Below are 14897 nucleotides of genomic sequence, written 5' to 3'. Positions count from 1 at the left end.
CAGAGAGAAAATACCTGCTCAAGGCAGCAGATTACTGTGGACGCCAGCATATTGGAGCAGGGGAAGGCAAACGGAAAACGTGAATATTCGTCGATCATGGTGAGCAAATATGTGTTCCGAGTTGAAGAGGGCACTGGGCCCTTAAAATCGATGCTAAGTCGTTGCATCGGTTGGGTTGCATGTATGAGTATACCAGCTGAGGGGCGGAAGAACTGAGGTTTTAATTCCGCACAAAGCCGGCATTCTGAGCATATTTTCTTTACATCTCCAGTGGAAAAAGGGAGATTCCGTGATCGTACGAAATGTAGCATGCGCGTAACGCCAGGATGACACAAACCATTGTGGACATCCATGAGAGTGGAGGATGACATAGTGGAGCAGAATGCCCGTGTGAGGGTGTCCGGGGCCACATTCTCCTTGCCAGGCCGATAGAGAATGGTATAACCAAAAGAGGCCAGTTCCATCCTCCAAAGTTGTATTTTATTATTCTTAATTTTGGTTCGTTTTCGATTATCGAGCATGAAGGCGACTGATCGTTGGTCCGTGATCAATGTAAAGTGCTGGCGAGCTAGAAAATGGTTCCACTTCCGTACTGCCTCTATGATGGCTGTGGCTTCTTTCTCAACTGAAGGATAATGTAGCTCGGCACCTTGTAAGGTCCTGGACATAAATGCTACAGGACGACCTTCCTGATTCAGAGTAGCCGAGATCGCCACCTCCGAGGCATCACATTCAACCACGAAAGGGAGATTCTCATCGATGGAGTGAAGAGCCGCTTTCTCCAACTGTTTTTTGAGAAGGTTAAAGGCTGCAACAGCCGCTGTTCCCAGTGGAAATGATCTAGCATGCAGCAAGGGTTGGGTTTTGTCCGAAAAATGAGGAATCCATTTAGCGTAGTATGCAAACAGACCGAGAGCCCGACGTAAAGAAGCCGGATTCTTAGGTGACGGGAGCTCTTGGAGCGGGCGAAGTCTTTCTGGGTCTGGCTTAATGATACTATTGCCTACGCAGTAGCCAAGGATGTTGATGGTCGGTTGCGACTCAACAGATTTGGATTCATTCAGGGTCAAATTACGGCGATGGAGGGCATCCCGAAATTTTTGGAGGTTGGAGTCGTGTTCCTGTTGATCATGACCTGCAATGGTAATGTTATCAAGATAGGGAAAAGTGTCCCTTAGGTTTTCCTGCTTAACCAGGCCATCCATTGCCCGTTGAAAGACAGCCACTCCATTAGTAACCCCGAATGGGAGGCGACGAAATTGGTACAGCCGTCCATTAGCCTCAAAGGCTGTGTACTGCTTATCTGAGACCTTCAAGGGTAACTGATGATAGGCACTTTTTAAATCGTAAGTTGAGAACACTTTGTATTCGGCCAGTTTATTAACCATATCATCAATGCGTGGCAATGGGTAGGCGTCCAAGTCGGTATATTGATTGATGGTTTGCGAATAATCGATGCATAGTCGCTGTTTGTGAGGTTTTAGAGGGTTCTTGACAATGACGACTTGAGCCCGCCAGGGCGACGAACATGGTTCAATGATATCCTCTGCTAGAAGTCGAGAGATTTCAGCCGCAATAAAAGATTGGTCTCCCTGATTAAAGCGCCGCGATTTCGTTATTATCGGTTGGCATTGAGGCGGAATACTGGCAAATAATGAGGGTTCATCAAGTGAAGCTGCTGATAATGCACAAAATGGTAATTTAGATGGTATATTAGAAATAGTAAGTCCGGGTTTGGATCCACCAAACTCAATGGTGAGTTTCTTATGCTGTTTTTGGAAGTCCAGCCCTAAGAGGAGATCACTACATAAGTCTTTGAGCACTGAAAGTCGGGTGGAGGGATACATACGACCATGAAGTGTCATATCAACAACACAAAAGCCGGAGATTCTGGTATTAAGTGATGACTGGGCCATCGCAATTGCCTGGTCCGATGGGAAGACATGTAGTTTCAATTTCGCAACAATCTGTTCCTTAATGAAACTATCAGTACTTCCTGAGTCAATTAAGGCATCTAAGGTATGCCCTTTAATTGAAATTTTTGTGGCTGCCTGAGACAGGTTCTGTGGGCAAGCAGCTGTAATTGGTGTCGTTGCACAGAGAGTGGCTAAAACTCTCGGTGTGCTTCTTCGGGAGAGAGCTCGAGAGGAAGCTTGATAGGTCCTAGCTGGAGCATCTTGATAGGCCCTAATTGGGGCAGCTCGGTAGGCCTTAGCTGGATTGGCCCTCGTAGAGGCCCTTGATAGGCAAACTTTAGCAAAGTGTCCTTTTTTCCCGCAATAACTGCAGATTGCATTGCGAGCAGGGCAGGTTTTCCTAGGGTGAAAAGCATCTCCACAAAAGAAGCATTCCTTCCTAGATTGCCAAGAGGCTGCTAAAGTGGGGTCGTCCTCCTCTTCTTCATCAGAATTATCAGAATTAGATTCCCCCATGATAGGGTTCACCTGAGACCGCTTGAATTGTCTGGTTGCAGCTACAGCAGCAGATCGAGATCTGGGCAGCTGATAGAGGTCTGCATTTCTCTTTGCCAAATCCAGTGAACAAGCTAGGTCAAAAGCTTTTTGTAGCTCAAGTGTTTTACTTTCTAGTAGACGCTGGCGTATAAATGGAGAGGCAATCCCGCAGATGAAAGCATCACGAATCATTTCTTGGCGGTACAGCTCAGCTGAGGCTGCCTGAAAGTTACAATCTACGCTGAGCCTGCGAAGTTCTTGCAGGAATTCGTCAATTGATTCCCCTGGCCCTTGTCGGGCTGTGGCCAGTAGATGTCTAGCATAGACCTCATTTGGGGTCTTCGCATACAGTTTCTTAAGTGCCCGAATCACCTCTTCGTAATTATCCCATTCATCAACATATTCGAACACTTTTGGGGTCACATAATTGACAAGTATCTTCAATTTAGCAGGAGCATCCACTTTACATTCATCCAGAAAATTCTCAAAAGTACGATACCAATGCTTCCATACCCTGCCAGCTGCTGGTGTATTCGGGTCCAAGTCCAGACGAATAGGTCTAAGGATTTTATCCATGATGGGTGGTTCCCTGGATCCTTAACTTCCGAGTTTGTCTGAAGGTCTAGTATTTGTCAGTGTAAATACTAAGTTACTTAAATTGATGTAAGAAAAGGAGACTGACCATCAAGTAACTTTAAAGTAAGCTTTAAGTAACTTATAAACACACTATATACAAGAGAGGTCTTTACCATGCCTCTGGTAGAAGCCTCTTACAATACTGAACAGACCAGTATTTATACCAGTCCAACAGGAAGTGACATTTACAGGAAGTGAGGTATGTACACAGTTCATAGTTCATAGTTCACAGGAAGTGATGACATAACTTCCCGGAAGTTAGCATTTTTATCACACACTGTATTGAGGGACTGGAGTCAGGTGCAGGCCCAGACTGGGCAGTGAGGGGCTGGATTCAGGTGTAGGCTCAGACAGGATAGTTAGGGGCTGAATTCAGGTGTAGGCCCAGACCGGACAGTGAGGTACTGGAGTCAGGTGTGGGCCCAGATGGGGTAATGATGGACTGGAGTCAGGTGTGTGCCCAGACTGGGTAGTGAGGGAAAGGATTCAGTTGTGGGCCCAGACCAGCTGGAGAGTGACTGGAGTCATATGTGGGCCAAGACCGGGTAGTGAGGGACTATAGTCAGGTGTGGGACCAGTCTGGGTAGTGAGGGAATGGAGTCAGGTGTGGGCCCAGACTTGGTAGTGAGGTTCTGGAGTCAGGTGTGGGCCCAGACTGGGTAGTGATGGACTGGAGTCAGGTCTGTGCCCAGACTGTATAGTGAGGGTCTGGAGTCAGTAGTGGACCCAGACAGGGTAGGGAGGGACTGGAGTCAGGTGTGGGCCCAGAGTGGGTAGTGAGGGACTGGAGTCAGGTGTGGGCCCAGACAAGGTAGAGAGGGACTGGTGTCACGTGTGGGCCCAGAATGGGTAGTGAGGGACTGGAGTCAGGTGTAGGCCCAGACTGGGTAGTGAGGGGCTGGAATCAGTTGTGGGCCCAGACCGGGTAGTGACAAATTGGAGTCAGGTTTAGGCCCAGACCATGTATTGAGATACTGGAGTCAGATGAATTGCCAGACTGGGTATCGAGGAACTGGAGTCAGTTTTAGGCCCAGAACAGAATTGAGGGCCTGGAGTCAGGTATGGGCCCAGACCGGGTAGTGAGGGACTGGAGTCAGGTGTGGGCCCTGACCATGCAGTGAGGGACTGGCTTCAGGTTTGGGCTCAGACTGGGTAGTGAGGGACTGGTGGTAGGTGTCGTCCCAGACTGGGTAGTGAGGGACTGGAGTGAGGTGTGGGCCCAGACAGGTTAGTGAGGGACTGGAGTCAGGTATGTACCCAGACTGGGTAGTGAGGGACTGGAGTCAGGTATGATCCCAGACTGGGTAGTGAGGGACTGGAGTCAGGTGATGGTCCAGACTGGGTAGTGAGGGACTGGAGTCAGTTGTGGGCCTAGATTGGATTGTGAGGGACTGGAGTCATGTGTAGGCCCAGACTGGTTAGTGAGGGTTTGGAGTCAGTTGTGGGCCCAGACCGGGTAGTGCGGGACTGGACTCAGTTGTCGGCCCAGACGCTGTATTGAGGTACTGGAGTCAGTTGTATGCCCAGACTTGGCAGTGAGTGTCTGGAGTCATGTGTTGGCCCAGAATAGGTAGTGAGGGACTGGAGTCAGGTGTGGGACCAGGCTGGGTAGTGAGGGACTGGATTCAGGTGCAGGCCCAGGCCACGGAGTGAGGGACTGGAGTCAGGTTTAGGCCCAGACCATGTATCGAACGACTGGAGTCAGGTGAATTGCCAGACTGGGTATCGAGGGACTGGAGTCAGGTGTAGGCCCAGAACGGGAAGTGAGGGACTGGAGTCAGGTGTGGGCTCAGACTGGGTAGGGAGGGATGGGAGTCAGGTCTGGGCCCGGACCGGTTAGTGAGGGACTGGAGTCAGGTGTGGTCCCAGACCGGGTAGTGAATGACTGGAGTCAGGTGTGAGCCCAGACTGGGTAGTGAGGGACTGGAGTCAGGTGTCGGCCCTGACTGGTTAGTGAGGGACTGGAGTCAGGTGTGGCCCAGACTGGGTAGTGAGGGACTAGAGTCAGCTGTAGGCCCAGACTGGGAAGTCAGGGACTGGATTCAGGTGTGGGCCCAGACTGGGTAGAGACGGACTGCTGTCAGGTGTAGGCCCAGACCGGTTAATGAGTGACTGGCGTCTGGTTTGGGCTTAGACGGTGTAGTGAGGGACTGGAATCAGGTATGGGCCCAGACAGGATAGTGAGGGGCTGGAGTCAGATGTAGTCCCAGACCGGATAGTGAGGGACTGGAGACAGGTGTGGGCCCAGACTGGGTAGTGAGGGACTGGAGTCAGGTGTGGGCCCAGGCCGGGTAGTGAGGGACTGGAATCAGGTGCACGCCCAGACTGGGTAGTGAGGGACTGGAGTCAGGTATAGGCCCAGACTGGGTAGTGTGGGACTGGAGTCAGATGTGGGCCCAGACTGGGTAGTGAGGGACTGGAGTCAGATGTGGGCCCAGACTGGGTAGTGAGGGACTGGAGTCAGGTGTAGGCTCAGACAGGATAGTGAGGGGCTGAATTCAGGTGTAGGTCCAGACGGGGTGGTGATGGATTGGATTCAGGTGTGTGCCCAGACTGGGTAGTGAGGGACTGAAGTGAGGTGGGGGCCCAGACCGGGTAGTGAGGGACTGGAGTCAGGTATGTGCCCAGACTGGGTAGTGAGGGACTGGAGTCAGGTGTAGGTCCAGACTGGGTAGTGAGGGTCTGGAGTCAGGTGTCGGCCCAGACCCTGTATTGAGGGACTGGAGTCAGTTGTAGGCCCAGAATTGGTAGTGAGTGTCTGGAGTCATGTGTTGGCCCAGAAGAGGTAGTGAGGGACTGGAGTCAGGTTTGGGCCCAGACTGGGTAGTGAGGGTCTGGAGACATATGTTGGCCCAGGAGGGTTAATGAGGGACTGGAAACATGTTTAGGTCCATATCGGGTAGTGAGGGAATGGTGTCAGGTGTGGGCCCAGACTGGGTAGAAAGGGATTGGAGTCAGGTGTGGGCCTAGACTGGTTAGTGAGGGACTGGAGTCAGGTTTGTGCCCCGACTGGTAAGTGAGGGACTGGAGTCAGGTGTAGGCCCAGACTGGGTAGTGAGGGACTGGAGTCAGGTTTGTGCCCAGACTGGGTAGTGAGGGAATGGAGTCAAGTGTAGGCCCAGACTACGTAGAGAATGACTGGAGTCAGGTGTAGGCCCAGACTGGGTAGTGAGAGTCTGGAGTCAGTTGTGGGCCCGGACGGGGTAGTGAGGGATTGAAGTCTGGTGTGGGTCCAGACCGGGTAGTGAGAGACTGGAGTCAGGTGTGGGCCCAGACTGGGTATTTTGGTACTTGAGTCAGGTATGGGCCCAGACTGGGTAGTGAAGGATTGGTGTCAGTTGTGGGCGCAGACTGGATAGTGAGGGCCTGGACTCAGGTGTAGGCCCAGACTGCGTAGTGAGCGAGTAGAGTCAGGTTTGGGCTCAGACCAGACAGTGAGGGACTGAAGTCAGTTATGGGCCCAGACTGGGTAGTGAGGGACTGGAATCAGGTGTAGGACAGAGTTGATAGTGAGGGAATGGAGTCAGTTGTAGGCCCAGATTGGGTAGTGAGGGACTAGAGTCAGGTGTAAATCAGATTGGGTAGTGAGGGACTGGAGACAAGTGTGGGCCCAGACTGGGTAGTGAGGGACTGGAGTCAGGTGTGGGCCCAGACTGCGTAGTGAGGGAATGGAGTCAGGTGTGGGCCCAGACTGGGTAGTGAGGGAATGGTGTCAGGTGTGGGCCCAGACTGGGTAGTGAGGGACTGGAGTCAGGTGTAGGCCCAGAATGGGTAGTGAGGGACTGGAGTCAGGTTTGTGCCCAGACTGGGTAGTGAGGGAATGGAGTCAAGTGTAGACCTAGACAAGGTAGTGAGGGACTGGAGTCAGGTGTAGGCCCAGACTGGGTAGTGAGGGTCTGGAGTCAGTTGTGGGCCCAGACTGGGTAGTGAGGGATTGGAGTCAGGTGTGGGTCCAGACCGTGTAGTGAGAGACTGGAGTCAGGTGTGGGCCCAGACTGGGTATTGTGGGACATGAGTCAGGTATGGGCCCAGACTGGGTAGTGAGGGACTGGTGTCAGGTGTGGGTGCAGACTGGGTAGTGAGGGTCTGGACTCTGGTGTAGGCCCAGACCGCATAGTGAGGGACTGGAATCAGGTGTAGGACAGAGTTGATAGTGAGGGACTGGAGTCAGGTGTAGGCCCAGATTGGGTAGTGAGCGACGGGAGTCAGGTGTATTCAGATTGGATAGTGAGCGAGTGGATTCAGGTGTAGGCCCAGACTGGGTAGTGAGGGACTGGAGTCAGGTGTAGGCCAAGACTGGGTAGTGAGGGACTGGAGTCAGGTTTGGGCCCAGACCAGTTAGTGAGGGACTGGAGTCAGGTATATGCCGAGACTGGGTAGCGAGGGACTGGAGTCAGGTGTGGGCTCAGACCAGATAGTGAGGGACTGAAGCCAGATATGGGCCCAGACTGGGTAGTGAGGGACTGGAGTCAGGTGTAGGCCCAGACCACAGATTGAGGGACTGGAGTCAGGTGTAGGACAGAGTTGATAGTGAGAGACTGGAGTCAGGTGTGGGCCAGATTGGGTAGTGAGGGACTGGAGTCAGGTTTGGGCCCAGACCAGGTAGTGAGGGACTGGAATCAGGTATATGCCCAGACTGGGTAGGGAGGGAATGGAGTCAGGTTTGGGCCCAGACCAGGTAGTGAGGGACTGGAGTCAGATGTAGGCCCAGACTGGGTAGTGAGGGACTGCAGTCAGGTGTGGGCTCAGACCAGATAGTGAGGGACAGAAGTCAGGTGTGGGCCCAGACTGGGTATCGAGGGTCTGGAGTCAGATGTAGGCCCAGACTGGGTGGTGAGGGATTGGAGTCAGGTTTGGGCCCAGACTGGTTTGTGAGGGACTGGAGTCATGTTTAGCCCAGACTGGGTAGTGAGGGACTTGAGTCAGGCGTGGGCCCAGACTGTGTAGTGAGGGACTGGAGTCAGGTGTGGGCCCAGACTGGGTTGTGAGGCAATGGAGTCAGGTGTGGGCCCAGACTGGGTAGTGAGGACTGGAGTCAGGTGTAGGCCCAGACTCGGTAGTGAGGGAATGGAGTCAGGTGTGGGCCCAGACTGCGTAGTGAGGGACTGGAGTCAGGTGTAGGCCCAGACAGGGTAGTGAGGGACTGGAGTCAGGTTTGGGCCCAGACTGGGTAGTGAGGGTCTGGACTCACGTGTGGGTCCAGACCAGGTAGCGAGAGACTGGAGTCAGGTGTGGGCCCAGACTGGGTATTGTGGGTCTTGAGTCAGGTCTGGGCCGAGACTGGGTAGTGAGGGACTGGCGTCTGGTGTGTGCGCAGACTGGGTAGTGAGGGACTGGTGTCAGGTGTAGGCCCAGACTGGATAGTGTGGGACTGGACTCAGGTGTAGGACAGAGTTGATAGTGAGGAACTGGATTCAAGTGTAGGCCCAGATTTTTCAGTGAGGGATTGGAGTCACGTGTATCTCAGATTGGGTAGTGAGCGACTGGATTCACGTGTAGGCCCAGACTGGGTAGTGATGGACTAGAGTCAGGTTTGGGCAAAGACCATGTAGTGAGGGACTGGAGTCAGGTGTAGGCCCAGACTGGGTAGCGAGGGACTGGAGTCAGTTGTGGGCTCAGATCAGATCATGAGGGACTGAAGTCAGATGTGGACCCAGACTGGGTAGTGAGGGACTGGAGTCAGATGTAGGCCCAGGCCACAGGTTGAGGGACTGGAGTCAGGTGTAGGCTCAGACTGGGTAGTGAGGGACTGGAGTCAGGTGTAGGACAGAGTTGATAGTGAGAGGCTGGAGTCAGGTGTGTGCCCAGATTGGGTAGTGAGGGACTGGAGTCAGGTGTAGGCCCAGACCGGCTAGTGAGTGACTGGAGTCAGGTGTTGGCCCAGACCACTGAGTCAGCGACAGGAGTCAGTTCGAGACCCAGGCCGGGTAGTGAGGGACTTGATTCGGTTGTCAGCCCAGACTGCATAATGAGGGACTGGAGTTAGTTGTAGGCCTAAACCCAGTATCGAGTGACTGGATTCAGGTGTTGGCCAAGACTGCATAATGAGGGATTGGAGTTATGTGTAGGCCCAGACCCGGTATCGAGGGACTGGTGTCTTGTAAAGGCACAGACCGGGACTTGAGGGACTGGAGTCAGGTGTTATCCCAGCCCAGGTATCGAGGGACTGGATTCAGGTGTACGCCCAGACCATATAGTGAGAGACTGGCGTCAGGTGTGGGCCCAGTTTGGTAGTGAGGGTCTGTAGTCATGTGTTGGCACAGAAGGGGTAGTGAGGATCCCGAGTCAGGTGGGAGCCCAGACTGGGTAGTGAGGGTCTGGAGTCATGTGTTGGCCCAGAAGGGGTAGTTAGTGACTGGAGTAAGGTTTAGGTCCAGACCGGATAGTGAAGGACTGGAGTCAGGTGTGGGCCCAGGCTGGGTAGAGAGGGGCTGGAGTCAGGTTTGGGCCCAGACTGGGTAGTGAGGGACTGGAGTCAGGTGTAGGCCCAGTTTGGGTAGTGTGAGACTGGAGTCAGATGTGGGCACAGACTGGGTTGTGAAGGTCTGGAGTCAGTTGAAGGCCCAGACCACGTAGTGAGGGACTGGCGTCAGGTGTGGGCCCAGACCCTGTATTGAGGGACTGAAGTCAGGTGCAGGACCAGACTGGGCCGTGAGGGCCTGGAGTCAGGTGTAGATTCAGACAGGATAGTGAGGGGCAGAAGTCAGGTGTAAGCCCAGACCGTGTAGTGAGATACTGGAGTCAGTTGTGGGCCCAGACGGGGTAGTGAGGGACGGGAATCAGGTGTCAGCCCAGACCGGATAGTGAATGACTGGAGTCAGGTGCAGGCCCAGTCTGGGTATTGTGGGACTTGATTCAGGTGTGGGCCCAGACTGGGTAGTGAGGGACTGGAGTCGGGTGTAGGCCTAGACTGGGGATTGAGGGACAGCAGTCAGGTGTGGTCCCAGGCTGGGTAGCGAGGGATTGGTGTCAGGTGTAGGCCCAGAATGGGTAGTGAGGGAATGGAGTCGGGTGTAGGCCTAGACTGGGGATTGAGGGACAGCAGTCAGGTGTGGTCCCAGGCTGGGTAGCGAGGGATTGGTGTCAGGTGTAGGCCCAGACTGGGTAGTGAGGGACTGGAGTCAGGTGTGGGCCCAGACTGGGTAGTGAGGGACTGGAGTCAGGTGTAGGCCCAGACTGGGTAGTGATGGACGGGAGTCAGGTGTGGGCCCAGACTGAGTAGTGAGGGACGGGAGTCAGGTGTGGGCCCAGACTGTGTAGTGAGAGACTGGAGTCAGGTGTAGGCCCAGACTAAGGAGTGCGGGACTGGAGTCAGGTGTGGCTCAGACCGGATAGTGAGGGATTGGAGTCAGGTGTAGGCCCAGACCACGGAGTGAGGGACTGGAGTCAGGTGTTGGCTCAGACCGGATCGTGAGGGACTGGAGTCAGGTGTAGGCCCAGACCACGAAGTGAGGGACTGGAGTCAGGTTTAGTCCCAGACCATGTATCGAGAGACTGGATTCAGTTTGAGGCCCAGAACGGAAAGTGTGGGTCTGGAGTGATGTGTAGGGCCAGACTACTGAGTAAGGGACAGGAGTAATGTCGAGACCTAGACTTGGTAGTGAGTGTCTGGAGTCAGATGTAGGTCAAGACCGGGTAGTGAGGGGCTGGAGTCATGTGTGGACCCAGACCGGGTAGTAAAGTACTGGAGTTAGGTGTAGGCCTAAACCCGGTATCGAGGGACTGGTGTCAGGTAAAGGCACACACCAGAGTGTGAGGGACTGGAGTCAGGTGTAGGCCCAGACCACGTATAGAGGGATTGGAGTCAGGTGTTGACCCAGAGTGGGTAGTCAGGGACTGGAGTCAGGTGTAGGCCCAGACATGGTTGTGAGGGACTGGATTCAGGTGTAGGCCCAGACTGTGTAGTGAGGGACTGGAGTCAGGTGTTGTCGCAGGCTGGGTATTGTGGGACTGGAGTCAGGCTTGGCCCAGTCTGGGTCTTGAGGGACTGGAGTCAGATTTAGGCCAAGCCTGGGTAGTGAGGGACAGGAGTCAGGTTTGGGCCCAGACCGGGTAGTGAGGGCCTGGAGTCATGTGTGGGCCCTGACTGGGTATTGAGGGACTGGAGTCAGTTGTAGGCCCAGATTGTGTAGTGAGGGACAGGAGTCAGGTGTAGGCCCAGACTGGGTAGTGAGGGACAGGAGTCAGGTGTAGGCCCAGACTGGGTAGTGAGGGACTGGAGTCAGGTGTAGGCCCAGACCGGGTGGTGAGGGACATGAGTCAGGTGTAGGCCCAGACTGGGTATCGAGGATCTGGAGTCAGATGCAGGCCCAGACCACTGTGTACGAGACAGGAGTCAGATCAAGACACAATCTTGGTAGTGAGTGTCTGGAGTCAGATCTATTGCAAGACCGGGTTGTGAGGGACTGGAGTCATGTGTGGACTCAGACCGGCTAATGAGGGACTGGAGTCGGGTGCAGGCCCAGACTGCATAATGAGGGACTGGAGTTAGGTGTAGGCCCAGACCAGGTACAGAGGGACTGGAGTCGGGTGTAGGCCCAGACTGCGTAATGAGGGACTGGAGGTAGGTGTAGGCCCAGACCAGGTACTGAGGGACTGGAGTCAGGTGTAGGCCCAGACTGGGAATTGAGGGACTGGAGTCAGGTGTAGGCCCAGACTGGGAAGTGTGTGACTGGAGTCAGATGTGGGCCCAGAATGGGAATTGAGGGACTGGAGTCAGGTGAAGGCCCAGACTGGGTAGTAAGTGACTGGAGTCAGGTGTTGGCCCAGACCAGGTAGTGAGGGACAGAAATCAGGTGAAAGCCCAGACTTGGTAGTGAGTTACTGGAGTCAGGTGTGGGTCCAGACCAGGCAGTGAGGGACTGGAGTCAGTTGAAAGCCCAGACTTGGTAGTGAGTTACTGGAGTCAGGTGTGGGCCCAGACCAGGTAGTGAGGTACTGGAGTCAGGTGTAGGCCGAGACCGGATAGTGAGGGACTGGAGTCAGTTGTGGGCCCAGACTGGGAAGTGAGGGACTGGAGTCAGGTTTAGGCCCAGACTGGGTAATGATGGACTGGAGTCAGGTGTAGGCCCAGACCGGATAGTGAGGGACTGGTGTCAGCTGTGGGCCCAGACTGGGAAGTGAGGGACTGGAGTCAGGTGTGGGCCCAGACTGGGAAGTGAGGGACTGGAGTCAGGTGTGGGCCCTGACCAGGTAGTGATGGGCTGGAGTCAGGTGTGGATTCAGACCATGTAGTGAGGGACTGGAGTCAGTTGTTGACCCCTACCGGGTAATGATGGACGAGGGTCAGGTGTGGGCCCAGTCCGGCAAATGAGGGATTGGAGTCAGGTGTGGGCCCAGACCGGGCAGTGAGGGACGTGAGTCAGGTGTAGGCCCAGACCGGGTAGTGAGGGACTGGAGTCAGGTGTAGGCCCAGACCAGGTAGTTAGGGACTGCAGTAAGGTGGGGGCCCAGACCGGGTAGTGAGGGACTGGATTCAGGTGTATGTCCAGACTGGGTAGTGAGGGACTGGATTCAGGTGTATGCCCAGACCGGGTAGTGAGGGACTGGAGTCAGGTGTAGGCACAGACCAGGTAGTTAGGGACTGCAGTCAGGTGGGGGCCCAGACTGGTTAGTGAGGGATTGGAGTCAGGTGTAGGCCCTGAGTGGGTAGTGAGGGACTGGAGCCAGGTGAGGGCCCAGGCTGGGTAGTGAGGGACTGGAGTCAGGTTTAGACTCAGACTGGGTAGTAAGGGACTGGAGTCGGGTGTAGGCCCAGGCTGCGTAATGAGGGACTGGAGTTAGGTGTAGGCCCAGACCAGGTACTGAGGGACTGGAGTCAGGTGTAGGCCCAGACTGGGAATTGAGGGACTGGAGTCAGGTATAGGCCCAGATTGGGAAGTGTGTGACTGGAGTCAGGTGTGGGCCCAGAATGGGAATTGAGGGACTGGAGTCAGGTGTAGGCCCAGACTGGGTAGTGAGTGACTGGAGTCAGGTCTGGGCCCAGACTGGGTAGTGAGTGACTGGAGTCAGGTGTGGGCCCAGACCAGGCAGTGAGGGACTGGAGTCAGTTGAAAGCCCAGACTTGGTAGTGAGTTACTGGAGTCAGGTGTGGGCCCAGACCAGGTAGTGATATACTGGAGTCAGGTTTAGGCCCAGTTTGGGTAGTGAGGTACTGGAGTCAGGTGTAGGCCCAGACCAGATAGTGAGGGATTGGAGTCAGTTGTGGGCCCAGACTGGGAAGTGAGGGACTGGAGTGATGTGTAGACCCAGACTGGGTAATGAGGGACTGGAGTCAGGTGTAGGCCCAGACCGGATAGTGAGGGACTGGTGTCAGCTGTGGGCCCAGACTGGGAAGTGAGGGACTGGAGTCAGGTGTGGGCCCAGACTGGGAAGTGAGGGACTGGAGTCAGGTGTGGGCCCAGACCAGGTAGTGATAGGCTGAAGTCAGGTGTGTGTTCAGACCGGGTAGTGAGGGACTGGAGTCAGTTATTGACCTCGACCGGGTAATGATGGACTAGGGTCAGGGGTGGGCCCAGACCGGCAAATGAGGGATTGGAGTAAGGTGTGGGCCCAGACCGGGCAGTGAGGGACATGAGTCAGGTGTAGGCCCAGACCGGGTAGTGAGGGACTGGAGTCAGGTGTAGGCCCAGACCAGGTAGTTAGGGACTGAAGTCAGGCGTGGGCCCAGACCGGGTAGTGAGGGACTGGATTCAGGTGTAGGTCCAGACTGGGTAGTGAGTGGCTGGAGTAGGTGCAGGCACAGTCCAGGTAGTTAGGGACTGCAGTAAGGTGGGGGCCCAGACTGGTTAGTGAGGGACTGGAGTCAGGTGTAGGCCCAGACTGGGTAGTGAGGGACTGGAGTCAGGTGTAGGTACAGACCAGGTAGTGAGAGACTGCCTACTGGTGTGGGCATAGACCGGGTAATGAGGGACAGGAGTCAGGTGTGGGCCCAGACTGGGTAGTGAGGTACAGGAGTCAGGTATGGGCAAAGACCGGGTAGTGAGGAACTGGAGTCGGGTGTTGACCCAGAGTGGGTAGTGAGGTACAGGACTCAAGTGTTGACCCAGAGTGTGTAGTGAGGGACTGGAGTCAGGTGTGGTCTCAGACCGGAGTGTGAGGTACTGGAATCAGGAGTAGGCCCAGACTGCGTAATGAGGGACTGGATTTAGGTGTCGGCCCAGACTCGGTATCGGGCGCCTGGTGTCAGGTAAAGGCCCAGACTGGGTAGTGAGGTACTGGACTCAGGTGTGGGCCCAGACCGGGTAGTGAGGGTCTGGTGTCAGGTGTGGGCCCAGACCGGGTAGTGAGGGACTGGAGTCAGGTGTGGGCATAGACCGGGTAGTGAGGGACAGGAGTCAGGTGTAGGCCCAGACTGGGTAGTGAGGGACTGGAGTCAGATGTGGGCCCTGAGTGGTTAGTGAGGGACTGGTGTCAGGTGTGGGCCCAGACTGGGTAGTGAGGAACTGTAGTATGGTGTGGGCCTAGAGAGTTTAGTGAGGGACTGATGTCAGGTTTTGGCCCACATTGGGTATTGAGGGACTGGAGTCAGGTGTAGGCCCAGACCGGGTAGTGAGGGTCTGGAGTCATTTGTTGGCCCAGACTGGGAAGTGAGGGACTGGAGTCAGGTTTAGTCCCAGACTGGGTAGTGAGGGACTGGAGTCGGATGTAGTCCCAGATTACGTAATGAGGGACTGGAGTTAGGTGTAGGCCCAGACCCAGTATCGAGGGGCTGGAGTCAGGTATTGGCGCAAACTGGAATGTGAGGGACTGGAGTCAGGTGTAGGCCCAGACAAGGAATCGAGGGAGTGGATTCAGGTGTATGCCCCG

The sequence above is a fragment of the Somniosus microcephalus genome, unplaced genomic scaffold (assembly GCF_052327205.1).
Source record: "Somniosus microcephalus isolate GS21.2 unplaced genomic scaffold, FLI_Smic_1.0 unresolved_chr3, whole genome shotgun sequence".
In the NCBI taxonomy this organism is placed as follows: Eukaryota; Metazoa; Chordata; class Chondrichthyes; order Squaliformes; family Somniosidae; genus Somniosus; species Somniosus microcephalus.
Note: the sequence above shows the minus strand (reverse complement) of the source record.